Source organism: Haliotis rubra, unplaced genomic scaffold, assembly GCF_003918875.1.
Source record: "Haliotis rubra isolate DU_JTF1 unplaced genomic scaffold, ASM391887v1 Scf58, whole genome shotgun sequence".
In the NCBI taxonomy this organism is placed as follows: Eukaryota; Metazoa; Mollusca; class Gastropoda; order Lepetellida; family Haliotidae; genus Haliotis; species Haliotis rubra.
In genome coordinates, this window is record NW_025767279.1 from 1,058,876 (window position 1) to 1,071,984 (window position 13,109).

At 38.1% G+C, this 13,109-nt stretch overlaps 1 protein-coding gene across 4 annotated transcripts in view; it reads left to right on the forward strand.

Moving 5' to 3' along the window:
- Positions 1–13,109, forward strand: part of LOC124254735 (atrial natriuretic peptide receptor 1-like) — a 733,848-nt gene that overhangs the window by 386,653 nt on the left and 334,086 nt on the right. The window contains exon 1 of one of the 4 annotated variants that reach the window (XM_046688581.1): positions 300–445. The exons of 2 other annotated variants lie outside the window; for them this stretch is intronic. The gene's annotated coding sequence lies outside the window, so the exon portion shown is untranslated. Of the gene's footprint in view, positions 1–299; positions 446–5,446; positions 5,522–13,109 lie in introns of those variants that run through there. One more of the 4 variants, XM_046688580.1, reaches the window with a different exon arrangement.

The following is a 13,109-nucleotide window of genomic DNA, read 5'->3' on the forward strand; positions in this document are numbered from 1 at the left end:
CATGCATAAGTGCATGATTCAATGTCGGTACACACAAAGTCATCTGTTACCAACATTCTAAGCAAATTTGATAACTTAATTAATTCCATCAGTGGTTCTCAAAGCTACTCAGCCGTTACAATCCAGCCTTACATTCGGGAATATCTATCATTGGTAGCGATCGCACACCTGTTTCAAATAATTGAACATCTGTCGGCAATGATAACATGTTTCTAAGAGCAGTTCAAGCACCAAGCTGGTCACACATTATCATAACAGTAAAACCGCGGCATGAAGACAGATGAAAATCTTTACAGCAAGGTCATCATCGATGGACAACTTAGATCGATATTGTAGTCATGTCGGGTCTTGTGGGCGTGAATAATGCTTTGATGTACAAGGATTTAACTTAATCTGGCAATCACAGGAATTACGCAATTGATATTGGTCATCTGCTGTTCTTATGGTAAGTAATCTTCTGGTGGGATAGTTTGGGAAGTAAGCTTCAGATTCGGAATATAGATGGAAGGAGGGTGACGATGTGTGGACAATACACATGCGTACGGGGGTGTCCAAGTATTGAAGCTGTCTGACTGGCTAACAATGGCACCTTGGTTCCTGATTCCAATTATTCATTTCTGTATATTACACTGCTAGTTTGCTTTTTATTCACAATGGCATCGGTGAATCGACTAACCGAGAGTTTAATCCACATCGTTCCTCACTCACTCAAATATATACAGTACAAACAGAAATTATTGAGAATTTAAGATTGTAATTTCGTTTTAAATCTTCACTCATTACTCACGTATTAAATGTGAATATTAGCAGAACATAACTCCAGATTCAAAGACAGGTGAACAGTTAGTATTTTGACAAGTCAACATGGGCAGCAATGCAGGCTTCAATGCGGCGGGGCATACTACTGATCAAAGACGTTAGAAAGTCGTGGTCCATGCTGTCCCAATATCGGACCACCTCTTCTTTCATTTCAGCAATATTTGTCAGATTTTTCTTATTGACACTTTCCTTCCCAAACACTTTCTATTGTATTTAGGTCAGGGCTATAGCTTGGCCAATCTAATAATGTCATATTTTGGGTCCGAAACCAGGCCTGTGAATGCTTTGAACGATGTTTTGGGTCGTTGTCCTGCTGGAAAATCCAAAAATGTCCATAGAACACGTGAGCAGATGGAAGTAAATGTCCCTCGAGAATATCTGTGTACCGCTCACTGTTCATATTCCCTTCAAATACACAGAGGGGCAATGCCCCTAACACAGATATGCCACCCCACACATTAAATTTCGGACTGTACTTTGGGCGCTGATACAAAGGTTTTTCAGTTTGTTTGGTCCAGAATTTCAGTGTATTAGGAAACAGCCACACATAACTTTCATCTGAGAAAATCACATTGTCCCAGTTAAAATTTCTATGCTGTAAGCACCAGTTCAACCTTCGCTCCTTTTGTTCAGGTGATGGAATTCCTCGACTTTTCTGCCAACCCATTGCATGCAGCTCAGTTCTAATTGTCTTCTTACAAACAGCCACAGTTCCTCCATCAATCATATCCAGCCTTAAGTTTTCTAAACTCCTTCGTTTGTTTTTAGAAACAAGAATACCAAGCCGCCTCCTGTCACCGACAGTCAATTTTCTGTGCCTACCTGTGCCTCCCTGGTGCTCAATATCATATCCATTTGCAATATTTTTCGAAACACGATAAACAGTGGACAAATGGATGCCTGTTCTACTTGAAATCACTTTAGCTGATCTGATGCCCTTGTTATAATACTCTAAAATCAACTTCTTCTTCTCTAAATCATCCATACTGAGGATCACTGAAAATGTCGTCTGCTAGCAAGTAAACAAAGGGGGATAACTCTTCACAAACTAATGAAAAAGGATTAACGGAGTTGTCTCTCTTGAATGAAACCAAGCACTTGATAGCTGGTCAAGGTTTTTTATACTAGAAATCCAATTAAACATATTCCTAAAATTCTCAATAATTTCTGGTCATACTTTATCTACCCGTGAAGATATGGGTTAGAATTGATCTTGTCTTGGTGGTCAGGCTCGCTGATTGGGAAGAAACATGCCATCGTATCCCAAATGAGTAGGTCGATGTTCTTGATGTCATACATGGCATAAAACATCAGGGAAAAGGCACTGTATTCTGCTATGCTTTTTGGTTTCACTGAGGTAGAACATCGTTATGATAACTCACGTGCTCGTACTCGTACTCGTAGTCGTTTAAAGGCATCCTCGATATAGTGGAGATTTATCGGAACGAATACCCTTGGTTAGGTCCAGGTTAGAATATTGATCTTCAGTAACCCATGCTTGTCGTAAGAGGCGATTAACCGGCTCGGGCGGTCATTCTCGGTTGACACATGTCATCGTATTCAAATTACGTAGATGGATGTTTATGCTGTTGATCACTGGATTGTCTGACCCTGGCTCTCGATTATTGACAGGCCGCCGCCATAAAACTTTAAACAACTAAATTTGAATCTGCGAGGACGTCTAGCACATATCCCGTGTGCAGTCAGACTCTGGGGAATGGTCCTTGGCGCTATCCTGTTGACACCAGGAACTGTTCGGGCCGTCAGTGTGACTGGTTGGAATCTTTAGCAATACATTTCCTAAAAACACTTAATGATAAATCATTTAAAGCATAATGTCAACTAGATTATTTAAGGACGTTAGTACAATGCTGTTCCGTGTCGTGATTCCCAATTCCGCTTTGCCCTTGACACAGATCGTTGTAATGCTACAAAAACGAAAACGGAGTTTTGTAGGTCATATTGTAATTGGATGCCATGACAGCATATTATAACATGTGATAATTGCCTTAATTTAGGGCCTTCACGCTGAGGGTTGTAATTATGTCTTTCGTCAGTATGAGACGTAACATGTGCACTGAAATAAGTTACCTTTCTGATGGTATCTTTTTGTCGGTCGATTTCTAATAATGGGGTATATTGACGGATATGTCATTTAAGACATATTTGATTTTATGTTACTTTAAATGTATGTACCATGTGCATGTATATGTACTTCTGATCAACAAATTCTTCAACAACCTGTTGTTTCTCAGATGACAAGAGTGAGTGAGTGAGTTAAAATGTAACGTCACCTCGGCAATATTTCAGCCATATAGTGACGAAAATGTTTTACATACACAATAAATTTAAGTTGCTAAATAATCAGTCATCGACGGACTGTAAAATAACTAGAGTATCACAGATGGAGTCTAAAACTAGCATGTCCAAGGAAAACTACTTTATTTACGAAGACAATACAATATAAAAACGGGCTATAGATCGCCAACAACTGAAGGTAGGTCACCATACTAGGAACCATGGGGACTTACAGTGCTTTTGCAACCTGCATGGACCCTAGTTGGATTCACACCATCTCTTCAGCCGCTGGCGATTGTAGGAAAATTTAGCCGACAGTTAAAATAACAAAAACAATACTACGTTTTCAAAATCTGATAAGTCTAAATTTAACTATGGATGTTTTGGGACTTACGTACACTCTCAGGGGGACAATAATTTTACAATACTTCAACCCTCTTTGAGGGTACAGCCACTAACAATCTAAGTTACCAATCTAAACTATCAATCATAAAAGACATCTATTTACACAACATCTTAAGCAAAATTCATCAATTATATCAATTTCTTTTAAAAATCCAATAATTAAATGAAAATTAACAGTGGCAAAAAGATCCTTAACTGTTTTCATATTGAAATATTTATCTCTTATGATGGAGAATTCAACACAGTCAAGCAGGACATGCTTGACCGTGTCGGATGACACGAGCTTGACCATCAAGTGATCATTTTTCTAACGTGCGTCTATAGATGTTCACGTGTTCAGTCACAGGTTTATCTGGCCCAGATTCAATTTTTGCCGGTTGTGATGTAATATAGTATGAATGCAACGTTAAACATTATTTAAATTTCAACGTGTTTGTCAATGCTTCTTTACCTTCTTTACACTGACGATATTGTAGAGAGTGAGTGATTGAGTGAGTGAGTGAGTGAGGTTGGCAAATACACTGGCAAGGGTATGTTGCTTACGAAACCCGAAACACACTTGGGTCAAACTGGGCTTCTAACCCACGGCCATTGGTTCTTGGCGCGTCATTTAGATGACAGGGCCATCTGTTCCCAAAGATAAGATTGTACAGTCGGCGTCTGATACTCGTTACGTCAAGAAAGTAGCATTTAATATGTTTTCGTTATAAACGCAACACCAGGATGCTGTAATGGGATTAGTATAATGAAAGCAACCAACCCGCTGTCATGATTACATAATAATTTACATAAATAATATCTTCAGCGATGACGTAAAAAAAGCCAAATACATGTGGAACTCGAAAGTTTAGAACAGCGGTTCTGTCAAGCATCCTATTGACTGACGACATGGTGCGTTATCAAACGCCTACTTACAGTTGGTTTTGTAAGACCTGCTCAGTACAAGAAAGTCGCATTTAACAATTTCAGGACGTTATGCTATGTGACATGCGTGTACCATTTTTCTCTATTACAGTGTTATATTATAACTGTACTTGTTACTTTAGGAAATACCACCAAAAGTAGTATTTAGCTGCCATCAGATCGAATACTTAACATTTGATACGTGTGTTTTGCTATTTGTACAATGTTATTTTATTCTCCCCACAACACGTCAAACTCAATTTTACATTACATCGGAACTTTATATGCATGATCATATGAGAATCGCTTTTCATATCGGATATAATTCATTTAAATCACAAATAATTTGATCAGCACTTACTATGTCAGTCCAACGCCACCAAAACAAGTTCTTCGAGGATCGGCTTTTCTTCTCACCTTTATATTTTCTCATTTAAAAATAATAGTTAATGCCAAAAGCTAAAAAGAAATTAAAAACACAACTTGTCGTTCCATCTGTACCTGTAATTTGTGACGTTCATTTCAAATTACCTGAACCAGCTAAAATGTGGAATACGAAACGAAAAAACCTGTCCCTCACAAAAGGCTGAACGTCAGATGACTCTCCGAAAACTTCCGAAATCAAATGCCCAATCCTGTCCAGCTCTCAAAACTTAAGCAATTTCCGCATGGAATCGCGTTGGAATCCTAATAACTCCAAATCACTCGTACAACTTGTCAGCGTTTTCAAGATGGCGTCCGTGACTATCGTCATCACCAAGCCAACAACTGAGTCTTATTTTATCGAATTTCCGCGAGAAACATTCTCATAGCGGCACCGGGCTTGAAGGAATACACTGCCGTCCTTCTGGATGCTCCTTCCGTGCGTCTGTATCTGCACTGAGACAAAAGTAAACGGATTATCCTAGCCAGCTGCTCTAAGATCACGTTGAGATCTCGTTAACGCGTGGCTTAAAGCTCACGGACGTGAACTAATCAAGTCGGATGAGAGCCGATAGAAGTAGTGTATGATATATTGCGTTAGTGGGCTAATTGTGATCATTTCGAGCGCATCGCCAGCTGACGTACACACGCCGTAAATGATTGCTATATTTAGGTGAGTTTTCAATATCATTTATGTCACAACTTTATCGTTTTTCAACATGTCCTAATGTGTCTGCAATCTGCCTTTATTGCATGAGTTGATCTAACGTTATGTTTCGAGACATCTACTTTCGGCGGCTCGGGAGATTCTGTTTATCAGGTGGGTTAAATATGAATTGAACTTTCTAAAGCTGTCGTCTCCAGTGTACATATGAACTGTGTCCATACATTGATTGATTCAGATACAATATTTTCATTTTTGCATCTTTCTCAATGTTCTTACATCCATTTACCGTTTGAAGCGGAAAATATGAATGCTTATAAAATTCTTGCTTAACTTAGTTTATAAATATAAGGGAATTATACTGTTTATATCGGGCACATTTGAAAACATACTTTTATCTTGTTCGTTTTCTTATTTTATTCTTATATAAAAAAAACACTCATTGTAAGCAATATCTTGACATTGTATTTATGAACAGTACCAACCTGTGATGATACCGGGTGTTCGTGAGAAAAATGAGTGCACCCTGTCCCATCGGCAGTGACATTTTCAGACATGCATAACCCAGTTTGTTGTCATAAATCCCAATTTCTTTTTTTTTTTAATGTCATGTCAGAATGAAATATGATTTTGTGCACAGTGTGAATATCTCCCAAACCCAAAGGTCCTTATTTTATAATTTCATAATGAAAACCTTTCAGCAGATCGTTGATTTATATGTCAAATTTTTGTAGCAACGCCATTCAAACCTAAAGCAAATATACTTTTTTGTGTGTATATGCTAATACATTACAATGCAGCTGTATCGGGTTACACAGAATTACCATAAACTGTTTTATTGAATGTCAATATGACATGCATAAAACATTATTATGCTTTATGGAATTTTTTCTCACAAGCCAGACGGATCATTCAAACAAATGTATGATCACTTGAATAGATTGTATGGGATACGTGCTTCACGTTTTGTCTGCAATATCAAAACCGCCTGGTATTTAAAAATACATATTGATGGTCGATAACAATAAAACAAACAAGGAATGGGTATGCGATGGGTATTTGACACGTTTATGCATCATTGTTGTTTTGGACCTTAGTGTCCAGTGTTGGACGACATTTTTCAGGCTTGTAACGGTTGGGTACCGTTTCAAATTTGTTAGGCAAATCAATTTTTTTATTGTATACTTTGTTTCTGCCGGCTGTTTATGGCTACCTGTACATATTATGCCAATAGAGGTATACCCAAGAGTGACCACAAACTACGAACAACGACTCAACATAACGACTCGAAGTATCAGAAGGGTATTTCATATGTCAGTTTTTCATTCTGAAAAAAAGGAAGAAAGAAATGGAGTTCTTGATAATGTTTGGAAAGAGCAGCTCTATCAGCCTTTTGTTAGAGCGTCACATTGAATCGTGAACGATGTGTCTCGTCACTTGGAATAGTTGATACGAACTGGCCAGATCTGCATGAAGGACGGCTGAACAAGTTCAGTGAGAATTATGAAAAAAAATAACGTCATGTATCTATGTTCGTTTTAGGAAGTTTACTTGTTTGTTTTTCATATTGATTTTTGATAACACCGCTCATCCACCCCTAAGCTACCCCACCAAACATAAACCAACAATAAACACCCCGAAACAAAAAAACGAACAAAAATATTAACAAATAAAATAACATGAAAAAAATAGACTGAGTGAGTTCGGTTTTACGCCGCTTTTAACAATATCCCAGAAATATCACGGCGGGGGACACCAGAAATGGGCTTCACACATTGTAACCATGTGGGGAATCGATCCCAGTGTAACAGGCCAGAGTATACCCCTTTCCCAGACTATACCCAGGGTTAAACTGGGCTAGCCCAGACTATACCCCAGGTATAATCTGGGCTAGCCTAGTTTATACCCCGGGGTATATTCTGAACTAAGCCATAGTATACCCCCCTAGCCCAAATTATACCCTACAGAAAACAAGTTATTAAGGATACTACTATAATTTTATTGTACTTCTCACACAATTAAACACTGGTTACAACATTGAAATGGTCCGATACATTTTCCAGATACAAAGCATAATCAGTGTGGTCTTCGGCGTGACAAGCAGACACTTTATCTAAAACAAACAAGAACAAAGACACCGTATGCCTGTGTGTGTTGATAATTCATTCATAATGGTAGACTGGTTGCTAGTGCTGTAATAATAGACCCAGGAATAAATAGATCAAGCTATTATTGTATAAATCGTGTAATGTCATCGTCAACTTGTGTTTCCAGCTCCCGTGAATTGGAATAGAAGACGCCCGTCTCATAAGCATCACCGTAGGTCATATGTAGCACGTACACTCTCACATAAGAGACGAGAACGTACGTGTAACGTAGAGTAGATATTTTAAACACATCTCTGAACGGTAATGGAAATATGTAAGATTAATCCTAATCGACCAAGAGAATAATTGAATCAAAGGATTCAGTACATCCACTCATATTACGTTGTAATTTTGGACATGGAAAGTCATTTGTCTTACTGGCAGCATCGCGGCGTGTGATACAATGACTGATGTTTAATTTTCAGTAGCTATATGTCGTTAAAATGATATATCAACTTTCATATGACATATTTGAAACTTTTGCTTCCTATCCGTTTGTGAAACATAAGCTAACAGTATGACAGTTTACTGACTGACTGAGTTTGGTTTTACGCCGCTTTTAGCAATATTCCAGCAACATCATGGCGAGGGACACCAGAAATGGGCTTCACACATTGTACCCATGTGGGGATTCGAACCCGGGTCTTCGGCGTGTATGAGCCAAAGCTTTAACCACTAGGCTACCCCACCGCCCCGTATTACAATTTAACGTGTGTGGGTAAACACATCGACAAAATTCAATCAAGCAGTCGGTGATCCTGACATATTGAGGGATTGTTCAAACCCTGGTAAACGTATGGTTCTGACTTGTATAATTTTAATGTGTCAACTGCCTGGGTGTATAGTGACATTATGTTTGATGAGGTTTGAAACAGGATGTACGTCACTCCGGAAACATTCACTTAATCATGAGAACACCAGGTGTCTACGAAGTAGCTGACCTACCTTGAACGTTGATAAAAAGACAAGACAAATACTATGGATGACAACTTCTTCTTTATTATATGTCACAACGTTTCTGGGCTATTCCTTGCCCTTCGTCAGATGAATTGTGAATCACAATTAGCCCCATAATATATGCCTTTTACTTGACTAACAACTGCTGAATGCCTCTCAGGAACCTCCTGAGACAATGGAAGTTCACACAGGCAAGGAACCAACTTCAGTACAGAAATGTTGAGACACACTGTATGGGTGTTGGACAGGGATGTTGACTGACCAAGGAAAGTCTCTTATGTCAGTTGAGGATGCTAACGTGACAGGTCACGACACAAACAGTTTTAAATTTTCACTGAAGAAAAATGTTTCGTACTGATTCATTTAATTGTGTTCCAGACGTTATTGTAACCAAAACTATGCTTCATATAGGTCTGTATATTCACGAGACAATTATTTTTTTCTCATTCCGTTTAACATATCAAGTAATGTTTTAAAAATTCTAGATATTAACATTGTTTCACATAGCTTTAGATGTTAACATAACACTGTTTCATATAGTTTTAGATGTTAACATAACACTGTTTCATATAGTTTTAGATGTTAACATAATACTGTTTCATATAGTTTTAGATGCTGACATAATACTGTTTCATATAGTTTTAGATGTTAACATAACACTGTTTCATATAGTTTTAGATGTTAACATAACACTGTTTCATATAGTTTTAGATGCTGACATAATACTGTTTCATATAGTTTGAGATGTTAACATAACACTGTTTCATATAGTTTTAGATGTTAACATAACACTGTTTCATATAGTTTTAGATGCTGATACTGTTTTCATACAGTTTAGAGGCTTGATGCTGCCATAATACTGTTTCATATAGTTTTAGATGTTAACATAATACTGTTTCATATAGTTTTAGATAATACTGTTAACATAACACTGTTTCATATAGTTTTAGATGCTGACATAATACTGTTTCATATAGTTTTAGATGTTAACATAACACTGTTTCATATAGTTTTAGATGCTGACATAATACTGTTTCATATAGTTTTAGATGTTAACATAACACTGTTTCATATAGTTTTAGATGCTAACATAACTGTTTCTGTTTTTCTGACATATAGTTTTAGATGTGAACATAACACTGTTTCATATAGTTTTAGATGTTAACATAACACTGTTTCATATAGTTTTAGATGCTGACATAATACTGTTTCATATAGTTTTAGATGTTAACATAACACTGTTTCATATAGTTTTAGATGCTGACATAACACTGTTTCATATAGTTTTAGATGCTGACATAACACTGTTTCATATAGTTTTAGATATTAACATTACACTGTTTCATATAATTTTAGATGTTAGCATAGTGTTCGATGTTTAGCCTTCATCCAGGATGTTTCATATAGCTTGGAATGTTAACATAACAATACTTAATACACAAGGGAAATAATACAACCTACTCATTACAATACTTGCGACGTTTCGGGGTGTTGATACCCTGGGGTTTAGTATCTGCACCGAAACACATTCCTTGTAATAACAAAGTTGTAGTTCCACAGATTTCTCTCTCGAGTTCTGGCGGTGGGGTAGCCTAGTGGCTAAAGCATTCGCTCGTCACGCCGAAGACCCTGGTTCGAGTCCCCACATGGGTTCTATGTTTGATGCACATTTCTGGTGGATATTGCTAGAATATTGCTAAAAAGCGGCGTAAAACCATACTCACTCACTCACTCACTCACTCACTCACTCTATCTTGTTCATAATACCAAATTCCGAATGCGTTTTAAAGAAGGTAATGCTTCACATTTTTTTCGATGTGAAAGAAACATTACACCCTACATGCACTGTGAAAGTAACAAATCGTACTACGTTTTGCTGTAGACAATTATGCTTCATTTACTCTAAGATGGCCTTGCGTCTCCTGATACGACCACAATGACATGGAGTTGAATTACTTGTATAAGAAACATTAACTCACCATCACAGACGCATATAATTCTCTTGTGTTTTATGGCTCGAAATGCACTCGATCGATCCCTGTGCAATCTATGTAGGCACCTATATCTTCTAATGTTTACGAGAAAGACTGTGATCACATACCTAGACACGTCTTCAATCGATGGCGTGCGTCTAAACTGATGACGTTAACCAGTGCAGTATCCTATCGTTAACGAATTCGAAGGGTGGAATCTTTTGGGGTCTGTTGGGGAGGAAATTTAACACACAAATTCGCCTGCAAAAGCTGATGACGGGCTATTTGGCAGTCAAAAGCTTTGCTTGTTTGTTGTTTAACGCTGAACAATATCCCATCAATATGGCGGTTGTCTGTAAATAATCGTCTGGACCAGACAATCCAATGATTTATATCATGGGCATCGATCTAGGCATCTACGATGACATCTGTCAGCGAGCATCTCTCTCTCACACACACACACACACACACACACACACACACACACACACACACACACACACACACACACACACACACACACACACACACCGATCCAGTTAATTAATTACAAGCATGGGTTGCTGAAGACATGGTTCTCTGGCGATTCGTTATGTTGTATTAATTGTTGTTCCTGTTCTGTATCTACAGATGATGGTGTTCCTCCGCTGTTCTCTGTGTGTGTCTTTATCGCCAGCATGACATTATGCTTGTTCTTGAGTCAGTCATAATTGTGGCCTCTGCCACATAATCAGTGTCACAACTTCTCAGAGGCTGCATCTGGTTGTCATCAGTGACGGAAGCCTCAGCAGCCGGTGCTTAAGTAAGAGACATCGTAAACACAATCTATATACGAGGATGAGGTGATGTGGGGTCATCTAAAATGGGGTTTTAATATTGCGTGGTATTTGGTTGCACTTATATAGTGAGTGAGGGAGTCAGTCAGTCAGTCAGTGTGTCTGTTATATCATTCGGCAGTTTAATCATGGACGCAGCATTCAGACACAGTATACTGACCCCGAGACAACCAGTTCTTGTATTTCCGTCGTTGGGTATGACCTAGGATCGAACCCTGGCCTACCACTCTCTGTGTAAAGACGTTGGGTCAGTCTAGATTTTGTAACATTAAACGATGATGCACAGTGTCTACGCAACTTTGCTCAGGGTGGATTCGAAAACTAATTGAATTGAAACCTGCAGGGTATTTTACATAAATCAAAGACAACTACTCATTGTCTTATAACGTCAACAGCTACGCAGTAATTCACGCTTTCATAGTATACCCATCAGGTAACATTAGCACAGGTTTAGTCTAGTTTTAAAGTGATCGCTCGTCACGCCTGATATCCTCTCACTCTCGTCGGTAGGGGTGGGCGATAATACCGGTTAACCGGTATATTGCAATTCGAACTTCATAATACGATATATATTACGGTACACATTTCGCGAACCGGTTCACCCGATACGATCTGCAATTTCCGTGACCATGATCGGTAATTTTCGCGATGCAGTAAAAATGCTAATAACTTTTGTATTTCGTTTATATTATTATACATTAATAGTTTTGAGAATGTTTATTGGTCATATACTTGCATCTGCGTGACTTTGAAACCATATAAATAAAAAAATAGATTGGTACCGGCTGTCGTTGTAGGGATAAACAAACCAAAATGGCGGCCGCTGCTGCAGACGCTTTTTCTCGAATACCAAACTTTAAAGCGAAGCCTTCATTTTGGAAACATTTCAATTCATCTCTTGCACAATCACATCTGAGTCCTGACAGTGGCCAGTGGCATTGTTTCAAAAGAAAGAAACCATTAATTTCATTACCTAAACCATGTGTTACACTTTCACAATATATTGCAACTTGCATACATATTGCTATACGCCAACACATATCACAATATATCGCAATACGAACCTTTTGGCGATACCCAACCCTACTCGTCGGTATCAGGGACAAGACTTCTTGGTATGTCGGGGTTTCGTAGGTAGTATAAGGGATAAAGCGATAACTCGTCACGCCAAATTCCCAGGTTCTAGAAAATATTTCAAGTAATGCTTTTGATGCAGTTTGACGAATTTTTTATCATTAAAGTTATTTGCGATATATTTTTGCATGTTATAATAAATTGAGACTTGTCTTGTATTAAACTTGTACGTACCCCAAAGTGAAACGGAAACTGGAATTCATTTGTTTCAATACCTTGTGATTAATCTCCACCAGAACTGTGATCCAGTATGGACATGCGTATAGTGATTCATAAACTCGTGTCATGGATGATATTGATTGAACACAGGACATCTCCCATGCTGGTAGAAAGGGTTTTGTCGCGTGAGTATTTCGATGCATTTCTAATGGTCCGTAGCCTTTCTCTGCAAACTGTGATATTTGGTAAGACGAAAGATATAGATTCTAGGAATTTTATCTCTTCTGTACTTACGTTTAAGGGAACCATAGCGAGTGAATGTCGTTTAAAGTATTACATTACTGACTGACGATCTTATCAAGCTAAAAGTACGGCTCACTCTGTGAGCAAT